Here is an 18,262-nt window from a genome sequence, read left to right as displayed (position 1 = left end):
TTTTGTCCATGTTTAGAAACTTTTGATTTATTTTCGGTGTTGTGCTCCCTTTTTATAGGAGTCCTCGCGGATCGTCTAACAGTATTATTCCCGGCAGCGCTCATCATGATTTCCTGGGTACGTTGTCTTGTTGTTGCAGGATATTTGGATCTCTTTATGTGCTTTGGTTTTCGCTGTATATGTGGTCCTACTGCTGCGGAATGATGATGTACCAATATACGAATGTAAAATCAAAGTTATACGTATATGTACATTAGGGTATTTCAAAAAAATTATGTCGGTAAATTTGAATATTGTAAAATTTGAAAAATGTGGTTTTGCGTGTGTGGCCCCAATGCCGATGGATTTGGGTCCTCACGCTCTCTCCTCACCTACCGTAATGTGACTTACTGTCACCATTGTAAAATTCAATTTCTCGTGGCGGTCAATACTTGCCTTATTTATAGGGTAATCTCTCGCGATCTGGGTCTTGTTCTAAAATGAAATGTTATGCAGAATTCCGTCACCAGGTTTTGCATTGGCTGGCTATGTGGTTGACGTAGGTCATCGTCGTCAGGATCCCGTTGTCTAGGGTTGGGGCTTGCGCTCGTGCTGTGTGCCACCCACTCCGGTCTTCATCTACCACCTGTTGGTTGTTGATTATGTCTGCGCGTTCGATTCCGAAACCATATGCACCTGAATTGGCGAGTGCTAGTGAACCACACGTCGCTACCGTGCTGTAATCCGTCTGATCTTCTTCCGTGACCTGGACTGTTTGCGATGTTGGCGCGCGTGGCGTTGCTCTTACTACGGCCAGTTGCTCTGTGTGTTCCTCGGTGGATATCTCGGTGGAATGTTGGTTCGAGGTTCTACTACACGATGCTGATGATGGCGCGCGTCGTGTTGTTGCTATCGTCGTCGGTCGTCTCGTTTGTTCCCCGATGGGGACTTCGGTGAAGCCCCCATTCGGGGCTTGGCGGGGCGCATTTGACTTACCACGTTCGCGGGGTGAACGTATTCTTCTTTCTGTTTCTGGACTTGCTTCTTCTTCGACTGTCGCTTGATGGTATGCTTTTAGCTCGCTTATGTGTGCCGTCCTCCTTTTGCCGTTATGCACCTTGTCTAGCTCGACGATTACGGGCGATACGAAGTTCGTTACACGATGAGGCCCACTGTATCTTGGTGCTAACTTTGCTGCGAAATTGTCCACTGCTTTGGACAGCTGATGCTCTTTTACTAGTACCAAGTCGCCCACCGCCGGTTGCCATTGCCTCCTACGTAAATTATAATGCCTTGCCTGCTCCGCTGACGCTTGCTGTTGTCTACGACGTGCCATCTGATATACCTGTCACATTTTCGCCATCTTTTCACTGAGAGCCACCTTCTCCTCGCCTGTGCCAAGTGTTTGCTCATCGTAGAGGGCGTTGGGGATCCTCGGTTCCCTACCCTGTACCACGAATGCTGGACTGTAGCCTGTTGACTCGCATACGCTCGTATTCAGTGCTAGTGTCATCTCTGGGAACAACTCATCCCATGTCTTATGCTCCTTCCCGGTGAATTGTGCTATCATCCTCTTGATGTTACGATTCGCTCTCTCCGTCGGGTTCTCTTGCGGTGTGTACGGTGCCGTTAGCTTGTGCTTTATGCCGGCTTCTTGTAAAAACTTCTTGAAATTCCTGCTTGTGAACTGTGCTCCATTGTCTGTGATTAGAATTTTTGGCGCGCCAAATCGGGCCAAAATCCTCTCCCTCATACCTCTGATCACATTCTCCGTCGTCGCCTTCCGTATTGCTATGATCTCTACCCATTTCGAGAATTTATCCACGAAAACTAATGCCATCGTATTACCATGCTTCGAACGAGGGAGTGGTCCAACGAAATCTGCACAAACGGTAGCAAAAGGTTCATCTGAAATCTGCGTTAGCATCTTACCTGCAGCTTGTTGCTGGCTGGGTTTGTAGACTTGGCATGCGTGGCATTGTTGCACGTACTTCCGTACGTCCCTGAACATCCCAGGCCAGTAATACCGCATCATTGCACGCGCGATGGATTTCCGTATCCCCATGTGCCCCGCGCTTGGTGTGTCGTGAATCTCGTTAAGCACACTTCGCCTCTCCGATTTCGGTACGCATAACTTCTACGGTACCGCATCCTCACCATCCATTTGACTTCCAATTCGTCTGTATAGTCCTCCTTCCTCTATGACGTATTCGGGAAACTTCTCTGGTGTCCTCGTTACTTCAGCCATCTTTGACGTGTACCACTTGCAACTCAAACTTTCTTCATGTGTCGTAAGGCTACCCAGCTGTTCCTCCAGTGGCTGCCTTGACAGTGCATCTGCGACCACGTTCATCTTGCCCTTCCTATACTGCACGTCGAACGAATACTGCTGTAACTCGAGCGCCCATCGAGCGATCCAGTCAACCGTTTCAAAGCCAGATGATCGGTGATAACCGTGAAATTGTACCCTTCTAAATACGGTCTCATTTTCGTTATTGCCCACAGGATTGCTATACATTCCTTCTCAGTTGGTGAGTAGTTCATCTCGGCTTTATTCAGCCGGCGGCTAGCATACGCTATTACTCGCTCTTCGTCATCCAACCCCTGTGTGAGAACTGCTCCGAGACCATAATCGCTCACGTCTCTCTGTAATCGAAATCTTTTCGTAAAATCTGGGCAAGCTAGTGCTGGTGCTTGTATTAGTGCATTCTTCACCGCTTCGAATGCCGCCTGTTGTTCTTCGGACCATTTCCACCTACTTCCCTTCTTCAACATTGACGTCAGTGTGTGCGCAACTTGTGAAAAGTCGGGTACGAACCTCCGGTACCAAGAGACTATCCCCAGAAATCGCCTTAACTGTCGTATGTTGTGTGGTGGCGTCACCTCCTTGATAGCCGCAACTTTGTCGGGATCCGTGTGTTTTCCTTCCTCGCTGACGACGTGTCCTAGATATTTCAAACTTTTCTTAAATAACTCACATTTCTCTGGGTTGATCTTCAGATTCGCCCTCCGTAGCCGCCGAAATACTTCCCCTAGGTGCTTTATATGCTCTTCCAAAGTTGTGCTGGTGATGATGATATCATCCAGGTAGGCAAACGCATTTGGTTCCAACTCTGGGCCAATAACACGGTCGAGTGCTCGCTGAAACGTAGCCGGAGCGGAATGTAGACCGAACGGCATCACTTTCCAGTGATACAACCCTCGGCCGGGCACGGTAAATGCTGTATACTTCTTGCTATCTTCTTCCATCGGGATTTGCCAATAACCATTTTTGAGGTCCAGACTGCTGATAAAACGCGCGCTACGTAGCCTATCTAAGATATGCTGTATTCTTGGGAGTGGGTACGCATCTGGCACTGAGCGAGCGTTGAGCTGCCGATAGTCAACGCAGAGTCTCCATTTGCCGTTCTTCTTCCGGGCTAGAACTATTGGTGCACTGTGTGGGCTGTGGGATGGTTCGATGCAACCCTTCTCTATTAGCTCGTCAACCTCCTTGTTTATGATCTCCTGCATCTTTGGCTTCTTAGGGAAATACCGCTGTTTGATTGGACGGTCATCTCGCATCACTATCTTATGCGTGGCAATGTTGGATACTCCTGTCATCTCTTCGAAAATCTGTAATTCGCGCTTTAGAAACGTACTCACCGCAACGTCATTCCTCACGTCTTTCTCGATACTTGCGCTACCTTCGTCCTCCATCATGGTTGTACACGTCACCATCTCCTGCGCTCTCTCTTCTGTTCGTAACGTCATTGTTTCGTTGCCACACCTCAGCTCAAATTTAGCCTTTTCCAGATAATCTGTCCCGATCACCACGCTGTCGACTAACCCTAACAACTCACTCTGATGCACTTGATCCCCCAGTTTTACCTCTGCGTCCACTGCCTCCGCTATCCATGCTGCGCTGCCATCGCCCATCACCACTCTTGTATGTATCTTCTTGAGCTTCCGTGCATCTATTTTCGCCGCTGTCTTCTCGCTGATGAAACTTCGTGTCGCCCCCGTATCTACTGACGCCATGACTTCCTCTCCAGGGTTACTGCAGCCAAGATTCGCCCTTGGGTCTGCCTAAATGTACTTACTGAGTACGAGGTTGGGTTTGTTGTGATGCCACCCCTCGATACCAATGGGGTCTCTGCCCGTTTCCCTGCTGTCCACGACAGCAGGCACGCGTTAGTATACCTACTCGGCCACACTGCCAGCAGAAATCCCTTCTTTCGTTTCGACACCCATGTGCATAGTGTCCGCTTTCCCCGCATCGCCTGCATGCGTTCCGTAGATCGATGGGCCCTTGGCGTGGTGTCGTCGCATGCTCTGGCGTGCTCGCTTGTCGTTGCGCCTCCGTTCTCCGATCTCCTTGCTTCTCATCTTCGCGTATATATTGATAATGCTCGGTTGGCCGTCGCGGTACAAAAGGTTTCGTCGCCGGCCTCAGCGGTTCTTTCTCCGGTAAGATGTTCTTGTAATCCTCGGCCATGCTTACCAGTTCCTCTAAGCTGGTGAACTCGCTCCGTTTGATGTAAAGCTGGTACTCTCGTCGACAATTTCTGTAAATCCGGTTCAGCTTCTGCTCGCCGTTGTAGTCAGCGTGACGCATGAGTGCCTGTAACGATAAAACGTAATCCTTAAACTGCTCACCTGCGCGCTGCGTACGCTGACGGATCTCGTCATCTAGCTTCTCGAAATACCTCGAGCTCAGGAAAAATTTTAGAAAGTCCTTCTTGAAGGCTTCCCACTCTTGCCACTGCCTGTTGTTGTTCCGGTACCACACCAAGGCCTTGTCCTTCAGCAACTCAGGTAACGCTCGTGGGATGGAATCGCGACCAACTTCGTAACTGTCGGCCAGCTCCTCCCCCCATTCAATAAAACATAGCGGGTCCTTACCACCGTCATATTTCAGACCCCACTTACGTACTCGATCCATTATATTTGTGTGTGATGCTGGTTGGTACATCGCGTATGGCGGTGTTCGTGACCCCTCTTCGTGCCTGGTTGTTTCGTTGACAGTTTCCTGTGTGTTGCCGCCTGGCGATGTTTGCGCGGCGTTTTCTATCGGAGTTGGTGGTCTTACCGTGATTACTGGTCGGAAGTGCTGTAGGGCTAATTCTGTGAATCGTTCCTGGAATCTTGTGTCGGTACCTTTCGTCTGGATGAAGCCTGCTAGGCGCTTGCGTAGCTCTTCCACCGTTCCGCTGTCTTCCAACCCAAACTCGGATGCGTATTTGAGAAGTTCCTCACGATTGAGATAATACACCCAAGTTACCTTCACAATGCCTGCTAGTTATTTTGCTTTCTCTCCGTGCCTTTCCTGTGGATGTTTTGTAACTCGCAATCCTCTGTGGTTTGTGTCTCGAAATCCTCTGTGTGGTTATCCTCGTGTTGTTACTTGTTTACCATGAGTCTATGTATTCAGAGTCCCTGCTCGGGCGCCATTTGTGACGGACTTTTCCTTGCGCCGGGGTATGCTCAGTCCGTCCAGGATCCCTGTGGAATTAGAGAAGAATCCCTATCGTCTCCTTTTAAAGAGAAAGATCACGTTTTGTTGTTAAAAAAGAAACGTTATAAACTCTTTATTCCAAAATATTCAAACTACCCTTAAAGCTATGGCGACGGAGGTGGGAAACTACCGTCGGTTCTACGCCGATGGGGTTGGGAAAACCCCCACCGGGACTACGCTTAAGCTAAAAATCTCAGACTACTTCGTAAAGAAAGTGGAGGTGGAGAACCACCACTTCCTCCCAGTCGGTGGAGTTGGTAAAACCCCCACCGAGTATATAGCTTAAGAATACCCTGCTCTTTCTGAAGGTTGCGGAGGTGGAAAAACCACCACAATCCCTCTAACGATGGGGTTGGAAAAACCCCCAAAGTTGCTAAAATAAAGAACTCGTGAGATGGAAAAATTCCAGGAGTCCCATTCACCGCTAAACAAGGCGTTAGCAGGCTACTATACCTAGCTGGCTACTGTCTCAATTCGCGAAATTTGTCGCCCTTTTATACTTGTCCACGCGCAGGTGGACAGTTATCCTGCAACAATAAATTTTACTTATTATATGTATTTAATTAAGGTATCTTACATTTAACTGCATTATTATACCCATATATCGCATTATAAGTATCTATCTCCAAATTGCGTATGTAAAAATGCCTCTTGTACTGCCCCCCTAACATGTGAGTTCGTTGGCACGCATCTCCAGTTAGCTAGCATAGTTATTTTTGTTTTCCCTCTGCTGCTTGCTTATTGGGTCTTGTTGTTGTCGACGAGTTGGTTGCCCTTCGTAGGTAACTTGTGTCTAGTACCCACGCTTTGTTGTTGGTATGCTAACGTGACCGGTTCCTAGTACATTGCATTTTTTTCGTTTCTCTTTGTGCGATGTCCGCCCCGACCGTTCGCTTCAATGCCTGCTGTGCTTGGTCGCAATGGCTTGGTATACGTATATTTGTATGTTTTTGGTGTTCTTGCAATGGGAGCTTATGTTTGTTGCTTATTGCATTGCTGTATTCCCAGCATTATTTAAAATTCCAGCCGGTTATGGGTTATCTGTGGAAATTATAATGTTCAACCAAAATATTTACCGTATGCGGGCAGAGACAATTATTTAAACCAAGAAATTAGATGTTGTCATGAATGTTTATATGTATATTAGGGTAATTCAAAAATGATTATTTTGTATGTGTAAATTTAATTCATATAATTCAGTTTTGTACATTTTACACGCTATATGTATAAATTCATTGTAATTCAAGTAGGATTTATACACGTTTTAATGAGTTTTGATAAATATTTGTAGGTTCGAATGTGTGGGCTCCAAAGCCGGTGGATTTGGATCCTCACAAAACGCACTTTCATAAACTTCAAAAAAGGAAAGTGGGAAGAATATAAATCTGCAACAGACAGCAGCTTTGCTGCCCTCCCTATCCCGACTGATGCCCGCCAAGGGGAGCGTGCCTTCCGTAAGGTCATTGAATCCGCCTCGGCACATTTCATTCCCGTCGGGAGAATTCCCGAAATCCGGCCCCACTTCCCGGCGGAGGCCGCGAGCTTAGCGAGGGAACGCGACCTTATAAGACAGCTTGATCCAGGCGACCCCCAAATAAGGGATATAAACCAACGCATCAGATTGCTTGTGGACGAACACAAGCGGGCGAAATGGGAAGAGCACCTAAGAGGTTGTAACCTCTCTACCGGTGTAGGTAAACTTTGGTCCACCGTAAAGTCCCTATCGAATCCGACAAAGCACAAAGACAAAGTTTCCATCGCCTTTGGCGATAAGGTGCTGTCGGATGCGGAAAAATGCGCGAGCGCTTTCTGCCGACAATATATAATGCATCCTACGGTCGACAAAGATAGACGGAGAGCCAATAGACACGTACATAAACACAAATTCGGCGCGTCACCAATCACCATCACCGCTAGAGAGGTTGAGGACGCCATTGGTCGTGCTAAACCATCCAAAGCAGTGGGCCCAGACGGCATATCCATGCCGATGCTTAAAAACCTAGGGAAAGAGGGTTTCAAATATTTAGCGCATATCTTCAACCTGTCTCTCTCCACCTTTGCCATACCCGAGAAATGGAAAATGGCCAAGGTGGTCCCGCTACTAAAGCCTGGGAAACCAGCTAACGTAGGTGAGTCATATCGTCCGATATCTCTCCTATCGCCAGTGGCAAAGACGCTTGAAGCCATTTTGCTCCCTTATTTCCAAGCACATTTGCAGCTAGCCCCTCATCAGCATGGCTTCAGAAAACTCCATAGCACTACCTCCGCGCTAAATGTCATCAGCACCCAGATAAATTGCGGTTTGAATCAATACCCCCATCATAGAACAGTACTCGTAGCGCTAGACCTATCAAAAGCCTTTGATACGGTCAACCATGGCTCATTACTGTAAGACCTGGAAGGGTCTACCCTTCCCCCATGTCTTAAAAGGTGGGCCGCAAATTATCTGGGTGGTCGGCAGGCATCGGTGCAATTCAGAAACGAAACATCAAAACCGAGGAGAATTAAACAAGGGGTGCCACAGGGTGGTGTCCTATCCCCACTTTTGTTTAATTTCTACCTTCACCACCGGAAGGAGTCACAATCGTTTCCTACGCCGATGACTGCACAATAATGGTCACAGGCCCAGGCCCAGAGATCGATGAGCTATGCAATAAAATAAACGGCTATCTCCCTGATCTCTCCAGTTTTTTCGCCTCGCGAAACCTGGCATTGTCACCGACTAAATCTTCCGCGACCTTATTTACAACATGGACGCCCCAAATGTCGACCATATTGAACATCCACGTCGATGGCACTACGCTACCGACTGTCCTACACCCCAAAATCTTGGGTGTGACGTTTGATCAGGATCTACATTTTGGTGCGCACGCAACCGCAATTGTTCCGAGAATTCAGAGCCGTAATAAAATCCTCAAATCCCTTGCTGGCAGTACCTGGGGAAAAGATAAAGAAACGCTCATGACCACATACAAAGCAATTGGCCAGCCGTCTACGTGCTACGCGTCACCCATATGGTCGCCAAGCCTAAAAACTACCCACTGGAAGAAACTACAGGCCTGCCAAAATACTGCTCTCAGAATCGCCACGGGTTGTCTTCTTATGTCCCCAGAACACCATCTGCATAATGAGGCGATAATACTCCCCATCAGGGAGAGAAATGAGATGCTGACCAAACAGTTTCTGTTGAATACCCAGAAACCTGGGCATCCCAACAGACATCTGATTGACGAACCAGCACCGCCTAAGGAGTCATCTCCGTAAGCATTTTGAGGAAATACGGCACCTGAGAACCCAGCCGTATGAAGCGAAAACACAAGCAGGTCCTTGGTGAACTCCATAGACAGGCGTCGGACCTTTATGTCGGGAATTGCCCGGTGAATCCAGTACTTGAAGAAAAATATCCAGAACTCGCGGAAGAGGAACGCATACTCCCCAGGGAAACGCGTGTCACTCTTGCTCAACTTCGTTCTGGATACTGTAACAGGTTAAACTCTTATCTATCCAGAATCAACCCCGACATACAAAATGTATGCCCCGCTTGCAATGTGTCCCCACATGACACCAACCATCTCTTTAATTGTAATGTGGAACCAACGCCTCTAACACCCCTTTCCTTATGGTCCACCCCTGTTGAAACGGCAAGTTTCCTTGGACTCCCGTTAGAGGATATTGATGACAATTTGTGATCGGTCGCGGCTATACAACTGACTCAGTTAAGAACTCTTTCAAAATCAGTCACGAATGCTTTCTTCAAAGGGGGGCAATTGCCACTTTGAAATCACAATTTTTAAAGTATCAGTTGCAAACACTGCGAGGGGACAGAATTAGAACTACATAGTACATCTCTTAATGAGGTTGGCTCAGAAATATTTCGGCTCGCTATAAGGTCGTTAAGACGAAAAATATAATCTTGTTGTTGTTAGCGGCAATTATCTTTGAAGCCACCTTTCTTCCATCAAATTATCATATGTTGTTGTAGCGATAAAAGCACTACCCGAAGGTTTTGGGGAGTATTATAGATGTATATGATCCTTTGCCAGAGCCTCACCAGCTAAAGAAACAGGATTTACCACTGGTAGGTGAGGGTGGCAATTGGGTAAGAGAAGCTTTAAATTGTGCTGGCAACCCCTTGATTTCGTTGGGCATTTTAGTCGTCTTTTACGATAGAAATACCTGCCGATGGTATACTCTAAGCCAATTAACCCTCTGAGGGTCAATCTATCATATCAATGGCGCTGCTAAAAATTAGATAACAAATAGTAAAATCGGTATCGCCACCGAAAAATCGCTAGTTAAAATTTTGACAAATCGTATCCAGGGAAATGCAGGTATTTAAAATTATGAAGGGTTGTTCGTGTACAGCTCAGATTACGAGATCAAAGAATAAATTTTAGAGAGACGTTCCATGAGCGTGGTATATTGCCCTGGACGCTGGAAACTTTCACTACAGTACTGCTTTCTTATACCACGAATTAGGCTTACTTGTAATTTTTGAAACAAGCAGAAGACTTTTTTTTTTATAAAAAAATACTTAGATGACCTATATTTAGTATTGCCAGAAAATATATTTTTCCGTCAGCATCTGAAATATTCTAGCCATAGAACCAAGATGCGGGCTCATAAATGAAAAAGAACACGACAATATGCTACCATTCTTGGATATGATAATCTTTACAAATATACAAGAGTAAGCATTAAACACGGATAGATCACGTAAACCAGTCGCAACCGGCCGTATACTAAACTATAGATCAATACATCCACTCACCAACAAATCCGCAACGCATAAGAATTAATGAGACGAATATTTAATATAACTTATAACCAATACCACGGCAAAAACAAATCAATTATAAAATACATCCATAAAATCGAATGATTACCCATCAAAATTAATAAAAAATAAATAAATACACGCTAGGCGCGATAGCCTCCGAAGAGGTTTTAGGCCGAGCTTCTCTTCTAATTTGCGTCGTGCTCCTTTTTAATTTTTCCTACAAATTGTCGGAACGGGCGCTTCTGAAAACCTTTTTTTAAATTAAAAAAACTTATTTCCCATGAATATCCAGGCTAGTAAATAGCCATAGAAAATCCATCAAAAACAGCGATGTTGTTCCAATATTGCCAAACTCTATAACTCAACAACAGCCAACTGAGATAAAAACATTGGCAATATCATGTTTCCCATATGAAACCCAAAATTCAAATTCCCTTGGTGTGACCAATTGGCGCCAGTCAATCCAGAGAAGAAGCGACTGATGCGCCTTGTTGGACCGTTTAAATGGTCAAGCGCCAATTAAGTAAGTAACCAAAAATATCCCTCGAAAAATCAAAGAGCTCGCTGAAAACAGCCGTTTTGCAGTCAAGAATCTTAACAATGTTTGAAAACTGTACAATAAAATAAAGATAGAATTCCAAGAGACAGACAAGAACGTTATATATGATAAAAGGACTTCACCGATTGTCAGCGAAATAAAAGTTACATAGGAACTAAATCTGAGCATTTAGAAAAACGCTTACATATATCAACATATCGAAAATGTTTAGAGAAAAGAACCTGAATGAAGCGTAATCGCTCTCGAAGCTATTACCTTTGGGCACAAATTCGACTTTGATTTAGCTAGAGAGCGAAATTGGGGAAAGAAAATGCTATAATAGAAATAAATATACAATATTGAAGTTGCGCAAGGAGTTTAAAATTGTGAAAAGATCGAATTTTTACCATTACCATTTATTCATTCCTTCAAAATTTTCAACCCTTTTTTATGAAATTTTGCAAATTTTGCAAGTATGCAGCTTTGTGGATCATTCAGTTTGACTTTAACGAAGTTTTAAAACGCTATCGACTTCTGCTTAGTTTTGAGAACTTTTTTTTGTCGCAAGTGTTGGTCATTAAACTCAGAGTGCTTTGCACACAGAGTATATTAACTTTGATTGGGTAACGGTTGGTTGTACAGGTATAAAGGAATCGAGATAGATATATACTTCCATATACCAAAATCATCAATATCGAAAAAAAATTTGATTGAGCCATGTCCGTCCGTCCATCCGTCTGTCCGTTAACACGATAACTTGAGTAAATATTGAGATATCTTCACCAAATTGGGTATACGAGCTTATCTGGGCCCAGAATAGATTGGTATTGAAAATGAGCGAAATCGGATGATAACCACGCCCACATTTTACCTGATTATTTAGTAAATAATACGCCTAGAATGTCGAAATTTGACGTGTGGACTGATATTGAGGCTCTTGATAAAAATTTGAAAAAAAAATTTTAAAATGGGCGTGGCACAGCCAACTTGTGATAAAATCTATTTTACAAATATTATTAATCATAAACCAAAAATGGTTAAACCTATCGTAACAAAATTCGGCAGAGAGGTTGCCTTTACTATAAGGAATGCTTTGAAGAAAAATTAGCGAAATTCAATTCAATTCAATTCAATTTTATTTCTAAAATAATAGTACAGTAAGATTTACATCTCTTTTTGCACAACAGAAAAATAACACTCAGATCCAGAAATAAGTTACAAATAGTTTACGATAAATTAACCATAAATTAAATTAAGTCAATCAATAAGTATATTAAAACACGTAACAAAAAATAAGTACACAGTACATTATGTAAATGGTTCAATTTGTGAAAAAGTATTTATATAGGACATCCGTGAAGTTACTTCAGTTCAATTTGCTTTTTATGCCAGCAGGTATTGAATTCCAAATTCTAACAGCATTGATGAAAAACATTCTAGTAGAGTTCTTAAGGTTAAAATATGGCAACATGAGGTTAAGGCAGCGCTCTGATTGTGGAAAGATAAGTTTTTCATAAAGATAATTTGGAGTCTTCGTATACATTAAACGAAATAGAAATATACAGTTTCTGGCTTTTAAATAAGCAGCGATGTCATATCCCAGTAGCGATGTTCTCCATGCACATATGTGGTCAAACCTACGTATTCCATATACATAACGCGTAATTTCATTAAATGCAATATCAACTTTATGCGCCGACTGAGAGTCAAGCTTGCTATATACTAGTTCAGAGTAGGTTAGGGTAGGCAAAATAATTTGATGGGCAAGCCTCTTTCGAATATGAATTGGAGTAAATGGTGCTGACTGCCTCAGGTTACGTAGAGTACCATACACTTTGCCTACAGCTGAACTTATGTGGTTTACACAAGTTAAATTTGTGTTAATAATGAAGCCGAAATTGGTGATTTTTTCAACTATTTCAAGAGAGTTGTTGTTTAAATTTATATTAGGAATACATGTAAGATTTATTTTATTTTTGAAAACTGGTAAGACATACGACTTACTTGAGTTAAGTTGAAGGCCATTTCGTGTAGACCATCGTGATATAGCTAGTAAATCCTCATTCAGCTTTACCGCTATTGCATTAATAGTATCAAAACGACCAGATAGGTACAGCTGAACGTCACCAGCATATGCATGCATACTTACATGCCGACAGGCTAAAAATATATCATTTATAAATACACTAAAAAGTAGTGGACCTAGAATGGACCCTTGAGGAACGCCACAAGTTATGGTTTTGATCGCTGATGACACTTCGCCAATCGGTTAAGGACCACGCCCACTTTTATATAAAAGATTTTAAAAGGGTCGTGGACGAATAAAATAAGCTATATGTTTAGGCCCCCAGCCTAAATATTACGGACCACCCTAACGCGCGCACCGATCTATTTTCTTTATTACCGGTAACGGCTAACACCTGCCGAGCGCTAACTTCGAAGGGGAAAAACTCGACGAAAGTTAGCTATCGGCAGGCTCCGCGGACTTTTTCGCGATTTGATTCCTTCTTTCTATTTTGGAACGTTCACGAGCCAGCAGCTAGCCTCAGGTGAGTAATCTAAACCAACCATTTTCCACAGTTTTTACATCTTAATAATTTGCGATTGTCAGTGACTTAATATTTGCAAATAATTATTTTATAAATTTGAATTGCCAAGTGCATCGTGAATTATCCTACCACATATCCATTTTATCTATTTTGTAAAATTTAGCACCTTGCAGTTGTCACTAAATTTTATATTTGCAATTAATCACTTGTCTAGATTTTAATGTGCCAAGTGCATTTTGTATTTGGATTACTTAATCCCCTTCATCAAATACAGCGAATAGTTTTTCTCCTTTAATATAGTGAATAAAAATTGTTATTGTGTGATATTAACTCGGTTTTTATTTCTTTTTATTGCGACGCACACGCCCGACTCCTCCGGTTCTACACTGCCCCCGCAACATGTGGTCCTAACGCGCCGAGAAAATCAAGATTTTGGAAGACAAAACAGGTGAATTATCGAAAAGAATCAGCGCTGTTGAAGAATTGAAAATTATTTATCAAGCAAGAGGCTATTATAATTTAATTTAATTTATTTATTTCTTACAGCTTATACTAAGCCTAGCTTATACCTATATATAGTAATTAATATATAATCTAATTAAATTAATTTATCTGCGTCTATTGACAGCACAAATGGAGTGAGAGATGGGTAGCAGACGAATGACACCAATGCAAGGATTTTGCCAGTTGTATCTGACGTTGTTAACGTATTTAAAGTGCGAAGGCAACATCTGTACGGCGATGCACTTACTAGGATGAGTGATGCGTTACAGTATGAGCATCGGCTACTTTTTCATACGTGGGATAGCTTCCTAGTGCCAGCGTAGAGTAATCGGGATGTATGCAATGCTATTGATGATTCGAAAGTTTGCCCATCTTGCACTAGAATGGCAGTGTTCTACAGTAATTGTACCATTTGTGTTTAAATTCCTTTATTTTACTAGATTTAACATCATTTGGTAATTCATTGTAGAACTTTAAGCCTTTATAGTACACATTACATTTGTCTGCTTCTGTTCTCTAAGCAGGTAGAGTAAAATCATTTCTTCTTCTTGTATTTATGGAATGAACATTTCTTACATATTTTATGTTACTATTCAAATATTCAGGCAAGTTGCCTTCTATTATGTTTCTAATAAAATTCATCGTATGATAAAACAGTTCCTGTTTAATGCTTAGCCAATTTAGAGTGGCGAGCATATCTCTGATAGGATTGTCATGTCGTTTCCTAAGAATAAATCGCATAGCTCGGTTTTGTTGCTTTTGCAATTTGTAAATTTGGTTATCTCTCATAATGAAGAATAATGTTGGACAATATATGAAGTGAGGTTCGATTATCGATCTGTAAACCATTACCTTGTACCGTCTGCTTAAGTACTTGCAGGTTCTTTGCATGAAATATACCTTTTTGGCTATTTTCCCAACCGTGTAATCGATGTACTCAATAAAGTTGAGTTTATCATCGATTTTGATTCCTAAGTACTTGATAGTACTGACTTTGTCAATAGCTTCATTGTTTATATTTAGAAGTGGTAACTCATTGTTTTGAAAATTCCTTCTTGAAATAACCATACATTTTGTTTTGCTTATATTGAGTCTCAATCTATTCGAGCATAACCAATCATATACTCTATTTAAGTCTTCTTGTAATTTTATATATATTTCAGTGATAGTATCTCCACTAAGCATCAACATTGTATCGTCAGCAAAAAGTTTAATATCACAGTACTTTAGAGAATTGGTTATATCATTAATATAGATATTAAACATTAATATAGATATTAAAAATATTAAAATCAACCATCGAAAATCAGCGAGACAGAAAAACGAACAAGCACTGTATACCAACTCGTCAGCACACATACACATACAGTCCACTCCCAGCAGGAAATTTAATTACTTTAAAAGCATTTTAAAAAGTACTTTATTTTCAATAACATCTAATTGAAATTCTGACTTTTTCCCCTGCAACGAACTGACTTATTTAACACGGCGATGTCATAGGAAGCAGTCAATTGCCTTATCCTGCATGTATTTTCAATTACATTACATTGTAAGGATAAAATCCCCCTAATTAACTTTTTAATAATCATCTGGCAACATCTCAACATTGTTAGTCACAATAATATTTAATTGTGAATAGTACAAATAGAAAGAACCAAATACACAATAATATGTCATGAGCATTGAAATATAGCATGTAAGAGAGAATACGATATATGTGGGGTAAAACATGAAAATGACGAGTGCCGAGAGTGACATCGGCATTTTCATGTTTCACCGCCATCAATATAATTCTGCCAACTGAAAGTTACTGACGTGCGTAAAAAAGTTGATTGTGATTTTTAAAGAAAATAAAGAGAAATATATGAATATTCAGCGAAACGTCGGGCGTAAGGTGAATTAATTGTTTTATTTGCACCAGCATAAAGTAGATCAGACTAGCCTACAAATCATAAAAAATAAAAGTTATTGAACTGATCGCAAAAAACCCAACACTTTTAATAAAAACGGAAATAATTTAATTTTTCTAACAAATATACGCAAATCTATAACGAAAAACAGAAGTAATACAATTTTCTAATAAAACACATGCAAATCTACAACGAAAAACAGAGTTAACACAAATTCCTAACTAAAGTCCATAAATGAATATTCAGCGAAACGTCGGGCGTAAGTTGAATTAATTGTTTTATTTGCACCAGCATAAAGTAGATCAGACTAGCCTACAAATCATAAAAAATAAAAGTTATTGAACTGATCGCAAAAAACCCAACACTTTTAATAAAAACGGAAATAATTTAATTTTTCTAACAAATATACGCAAATCTATAACGAAAAACAGAAGTAATACAATTTTCTAATAAAACACATGCAAATCTACAACGAAAAACAGAGTTAACACAAATTCCTAACTAAAGTCCATAAATGAATATTCAGCGAAATGTCGGGCGTAAGGTGAATTAATTGTTTTATTTGCACTAGCATAAAGTAGATCAGACTAGCCTACAAATCATAAAAAATAAAAGTTATTGAACTGATCGCAAAAAACCCAACACTTTTAATAAAAACGGAAATAATTTAATTTTTCTAACAAATATACGCAAATCTTTAACGAAAAACAGAAGTAATACAATTTTCTAATAAAACACATGCAAATCTACAACGAAAAACAGAGTTAACACAAATTCCTAACTAAAGTCCATAAATTCATAATTAATTTAACTAAATTTCACAATTAAAATTTATAAAAAGCAGCAGAAATAAATTTTTTTGTTTCCCCTCAATTAAATCTACGACTACAACAAATATAAAAAGAAGCAGAGATAATACAACAAAAAAAGAATTATAAATTCGAAAAACTAATTCGCCTACGTAAGGGCAAACTGTACCACCAACCATCGGAATTTCTAACGGCATTCCTCCACCTACTCACATAACGGAACGCGAAAAACCACTCCACCAATACAACGCCATTTTTACCGCAATCAGTAGCAGCAACAACACCAGCAGCGATTCAGGTCTGCCAGCGCAGCAGTAGTGACGGAAACTAGCAGCAGCGAAATTAAGTATATATATGTATGTATTTAAAATTTTTTTCTTTTGCTTACGGTTTTTTTCTTCAAGCATATATACGTATATAAGACATTTTAATTACCATTAAATGCAATGCATTGGCTTATCATATAATTAACTTGGATTGTTTCAATAGCATATAAATTTTGGATTTTGATATTAGGGTGGTATTCGATAAAACCAATTAATTTTTTTTTTGATACATACGGTGGTTTTCGATAAAACCAATTAATTATTTTTTGATACATACGGTGGTTTTCGATAAAACCAATTAATTTTTTTTGATACATACGGTGGTTTTCGATAAAACCAATTAATTTGTTTGATACATACGGTGGTTTTCGAAAAAACCAATTAATTTTTTTGATACATACGGTGGGTTCCGTTAAAAACCAAGTAACTTTTTTGACAATATGCGGTGGTTCCGTTAAAAACCAATTAATATTTTTTTTATTACATGCGGTGGTTCCGTGAAAAACCAAATTGAGATTTTTTTGAATAAAGCGGTGCGTCCGTGAGTACATTTTAAGACTTTTACCAATTAAAACTTACATACTTTTGAGCCATTTTGAATTCAATTACTTTTTACACATTTTTTTATAAAAATTTACTGCAGTTTCAATTAATTCTTATAATAAATGGTTAAATATTTCTTTAAATTTTTCCTTCGCTCTTTTTCCTCAACAATTTAACTTCGAATATAAATTCAACATTCAAACAAGTGCTTTAGTAATTTCATATGTACAACCTTAGAAGTAGTAGACAAGTGCAAAAAAACTTCAGATTCAGAATCCGATTCAGATAAATCAGGCTCAAGCTACGAAAGTTTAATTTCTTCTTCGTCCGAAAAAGTCACAAACCAGGAAAATAGATTTTCTTTATCAACAGATTTTCCAGGCTTCGAAAATTCTTCCATTAAAAATTTAACTTCTAATTTAGTTTCAAATCTTAACGATTCAAATAGAGAAATTTTAACTTCTTCTACTTTAAAGCAAGATCCTAACGACCCAAATAGTACAAACTTAGTTAACCCTTCTTTTAACGTAAACCCAGATCTTAACGATCCAATTAGTACAAACGTGCCCTCATCTTCTACTAATTCAGCTCCAGATCTTAACGATCAAGTCATGGCAACTCCAGAGGATAAAAGAATTTTTATTAACATATGTGCTAATTCTATTAGAGAAAACTACAGTGGTGATCCACTAGCACTTGATTCTTTTATAGACAAAATTGCATTACTTGAACAATTCGCTACTGCAGATTTAACCGATACTTTTATAGCGTTCTTAAAATCAAAATTAGAGGGTAAAGCTCGTGAAGCAATACCAACACAAGTAGCT

Source organism: Eurosta solidaginis, chromosome X (assembly GCF_040869045.1).
Source record: "Eurosta solidaginis isolate ZX-2024a chromosome X, ASM4086904v1, whole genome shotgun sequence".
Classification (NCBI taxonomy): Eukaryota; Metazoa; Arthropoda; class Insecta; order Diptera; family Tephritidae; genus Eurosta; species Eurosta solidaginis.
This window is presented reverse-complemented; position numbering follows the sequence as displayed.